Source organism: Populus alba, chromosome 1 (genome assembly GCF_005239225.2).
Source record: "Populus alba chromosome 1, ASM523922v2, whole genome shotgun sequence".
In the NCBI taxonomy this organism is placed as follows: Eukaryota; Viridiplantae; Streptophyta; class Magnoliopsida; order Malpighiales; family Salicaceae; genus Populus; species Populus alba.
This window is the reverse complement of record NC_133284.1, coordinates 15,078,542-15,082,983: the sequence shown is the minus strand read 5'-3', so window position 1 is coordinate 15,082,983 and position 4,442 is coordinate 15,078,542. Positions and strand designations below refer to the sequence as shown.

The window sequence follows — 4,442 nt, the reverse complement described above, 5'->3', positions numbered from 1 at the left end:
TTAAATCACTCGAAAAATATATTATAAAAAAAAACATGTGTGATATGTGCTCATCATTTTCTTCTCGGCTCTTGTTGACGTTAACATTCAAGTAGACCCAGCCCCCTGTTACTTGTTTGATGCAGAAGGAGAAGCTCAAGGCATCCAAATTGGACCATAGACACCCAACTTTTAATGTTTTCTCGGAGAATTATATGAACTTTGATTTTTTTCTGTTTACGTAGACCAGCTTTTTTAAAACAATAAATTAGTTTTCATTTAATTTTTGTTAATTACTACTAAATCATGGATAAACTCAACAACTCACAATTTTTTTACAAAATTTTACAAATTAAACTAGTTGGCCCACCACTATATTTTTTTAGATTAAAATAGTTGTCCGGGACAGTTTGCGCGTATATCAACTAATCCTACAGGCTCTGAAGTTAACAATTATATAAATCTTAATAACTTTGAGATTTCTCAAACTAATAACCTCTAAAAAGCAAACATTACTTAAACACTTAAACTATATTGGTACCACCGTACTTTGTAGTTGTAGCATTCTGTTCCTTGACTTTTTGGTTTTTGAATATCACCAATACCTTAACAAAGTCAGGCAATGATATGGTTGGAACAGCAAATAATACGGGGGACTAGCAAAAAAACTCATTCCCGTAGGTATTTAATCTCATTGTTCTGGGCATGATTATTAAATTTGATTGGTTCTGCCTAGTGATCTATTTATCCAGAGTTTGATTTGGATAGTTTTTTTTTTTTTTTTTCTAATCCCATATTAAACTGGTGTGTGAGACTTGGCCATATCAAATTGATTAAATTTTTTTTTTCTTAGGATCGAACTATATCTGATAACTATAAGTGTTAATAACTTAATTATAAATTATAAATTTAAATTTATTTTGCGGACAAAGTTTTTTCTTTGTTAGGCTGTTTGGTCCTTCAAACGAGGCTATGACTTCTTCTTTTTCTCATGTTAGGCAAAAGAGATGGCCAGTCTTTTGACAATTTTAAATTATTGTTTTTTTTTTTTAATGAAGCATTCTTGTGCATTTTTCAATCACGTGCATGATTGTCAAAAAAGAAAAAAAGAAGAAGTTTCATCTCGGACATTCCTAATCATGATCGATGACTTTTTGGCAATGTTTTATGAAGAGATTAATTGATAATTAAAAGACATTATTCATCATTGTTGCAAGAGAATTTTGTCAAATCATTTTGTTATTACAAGTTCTTATTCTCATTTATAACCAACTCGAACTACGCCACGTGTTAAATTAAAGTTATTTTAAGTATGAATATGTGTGAGGGCTGCTCTAATCTGACTTAACTAGGGTCAAAAGACAATCCAAATAACCCAAAACAATATGGCAAGATTTTTATAAAAATTGAAGATGTTATCTAATATTAAATGATAAATTAAAAAAAATAAAAAACTAAATTTGCAAGTCTACTTGCCCAGCATGTGTGGGCCTACCACTCCTGTGCACCTAAATATTTTTTATTTTTAAAAAATTATAAATAACATGTTATTGTATATGAATTGAAGGAAGGTTGGCTTAAAAATTCATTTCCCAGCCTATTTTCAATTAAAAACATCAAATAAACATGATAAAAACCTTCACAAATTCTTTACCAGCCCCAAAATCACTCAAAAAATTTAAAAGTCTAAACAAAACTTCTCTATATTTTTATATATGTTTATAGAGAAAAAAAATATTATCTTCAAATTCTTCTTATGAAATGGAACTTGTAGACAATATGATTAACCATTTTTGTTGTTAGATTTTGAAAAAATGATAATCTTTTCTCCACTACAAGATTTCACAGTTTTACCGACGGAAATATTCCGTCGGTGTGTGATAGAACTTTTGTCGGTAAAGTATTTACCGACTATATTACCGACGGAATACTCCCATCGGAATACCTTTTGTCGGTGATTCCACATTCCGTCGCTATATCGGTCGGAAATACAAAAAAAACTTTTACCGACGGACCGTGCGCGCCAAAAAAAAAAGTTTCCCGCTTGGCATATACCGACGGAATATTTTCCTTCGGTGTTATAAAAGACCGACGGACGAACTCCGTCGGGAAAAGTGTCAGTGATATTTTATACCGACCGAATATGTCCGTTGGTAAATACGTCAGTAAATTTATACCGATGGATTTGTTCCGTCGGTGATGGTCGGTGACGGTGGCAGGCACTGTTGAATTCCGACGGAGTTTTTCCGTCGGTAAATCCCTGTGTAATTGTTTTTTAATTATTTTGAAAAAATAATATAAATTAATGGTAATACAAACCAATTATGCAAATAAAATTTATATTAAGCAACAAAAACTCAAAGTGAAATAATATTCATTACAAAATGAATGTGTTTCAAAAAAACATTAAACAAAATTTTAAATGTAAATAATGTTTATTAAAAATTAATATAAAGGTGGAGGAGGAGGATGGGGGTTAGGCGGCCAAAAAGGATTAGGCGCACATGTTCCACCTTGTGTCATGTTCATGACCATTTGCCGAAGCTCTTCATAGGCCGCTCTTTGTTGTTCAGACTCTACTCTGTGTTGTTCGTTCGCCAATCTTTGCTCTTCTTTGAGTTGTGTGTATGCCTCTGATAGGTGGTCGCACCTTTGCTGCAAGGCCACAAACTCCTTAGATTGGGAGCTCGATACAGATTGGGAGCTCCCAGCGGTTGAAGCAGTACCGGTCGACCGCAAGTTGGCCGCGGTAGTGTTGGAGAGCCCGTAAACCCGATTTTTATCGGGTCCACCTGACGATCCAGCCTTCATCCACAAATCCGGATCGAATTCCGGATGGGTCGATGGATCGTCCCCGTATCTCTCCCTCAACCGATTATTATAGGTCTCCTGAAAAAAAAATCATCATATTCAATTCAATAAACATAATAATAACTTACAAAATAAAATGGTTGAACAAACATACCACAAAATGTTGAGCACGGTTGTCAACGAACTGTTGCGTCCCCTTTTGGCGGTCATGACTTCGCACGTGCGTCTCCACAAACAGCTCCATAGGGCTCGGCTGACGTCCAAGAGACGTAGCCTATAATGAAAAAAATGTATTAACAACAAATTAATTGAACGATATATTTCATTTAAATTAATCTTACCATCCGTTTCGCATGTGCAGAAAACGTAAAGGAGCCGCCGGTGTGCGTTGTCACCGAGCCATGAATTGGCCGATTCCAGTTGCCAGCACCGGACTGTGAGCGTCGAGTAAACCGCTCAGACGTCACGTGCTGAAGATAGTGCGGCCATATATCTTCCGGGATGTATATTGGTTTGAAATCCCTCCAAACCGCAACATCGTTCCAGCCTTGGAACCCCTTATCCCTCGCTGTTTTTTTTTGCTTTTTTCTGGGTGTCATACCAAAAATCACACAACCTAATTCACGCACGAAAAAATTACATTTCGAAACATAAATAATTATGTAAAAAGAAGTCGTATTGTTTTTGATGTTACCTAATTGCCGCGTGATTTTCCCACACCCTCCTCACAACAGTGTCATGTTCATCGTCCCAGTAGAATCGATGCTGTATATAAAAAAATAATTTTTTTAAAATGTTAATAATTTATTTACAATTATAACTAGAATTTATTAGGAATAAGCTGAAAATTATATATTAACACGAACCTCAAATCTACGAAACTATGCATTGATTTGAGGCATCCATTCAGGATGTCTGGATATCTGACTCCATTGAAACAATGGAATCTCCATCGACGCTTTAAATGCCGATGATATTACTCGGGCGGCCTCAATGTTTGTGAACCTGAAAAGAAATGAAATTAATTTGTGATTACTTCATAAATTATGTTTTAAATTTGTTTTTTTTATATAAAAAAAATAAAACCGTATCAAACTTACATTGAAAGATCGTCCTTCCACTGTGCCTCGTACTGGCGGGTAAATTAATTCCGCTTCGAAGGCACGCCGCTTCTGCGATGTGAAACATCACTTGAAGAGGCAGCATCGGTTGACGGCGCAGGTGGTGTAGGTGCCTCTTCTTGAGAGGCACCTAAGGAAACATCATCATCGCTGCTAGACGAACTTGATTCGACTGGACGTGAACGACCAGCTCTGGTTTTCATTCTGCGCATCTAAACAATTTTATATTAATAATTGTATAATAAAATTCAAATATTAAAAAAAAATCGGCAGCACCTCCCCTATACTGGATACTACCCAAATCCACAAACCTGCAAATATTAACAATAGCCACAACCAATTGAACCAATCTATACTAATTATTCCAACATATTCAACTATTAATCCTAAGATAAATTCAACGTTAACAATTACAATTCACAAATTAATCAATAATTATATTCAAAACAATAAAAAATATGACAAAAAATAAATTCAATAAATTCAACAAATTATAATTCAACAAATTAATCATTACAATTCAACATTAAC

The 4,442-nt window shown here is 34.6% G+C and overlaps 1 long non-coding RNA gene across 1 annotated transcript; it reads right to left on the bottom strand.

The window, feature by feature from the left end:
- Positions 1-3,507: 3,507 nt before the first annotated feature.
- On the bottom strand, positions 3,508-3,936 carry LOC140956196 (uncharacterized). Its single transcript, XR_012171318.1, has 3 exons — positions 3,891-3,936; positions 3,657-3,795; positions 3,508-3,555 (listed from the first exon to the last, which is right to left on the bottom strand). It is a non-coding gene; the product is annotated as an uncharacterized lncRNA (long non-coding RNA).
- Between the last annotated feature and the right edge of the window lie 506 nt (positions 3,937-4,442).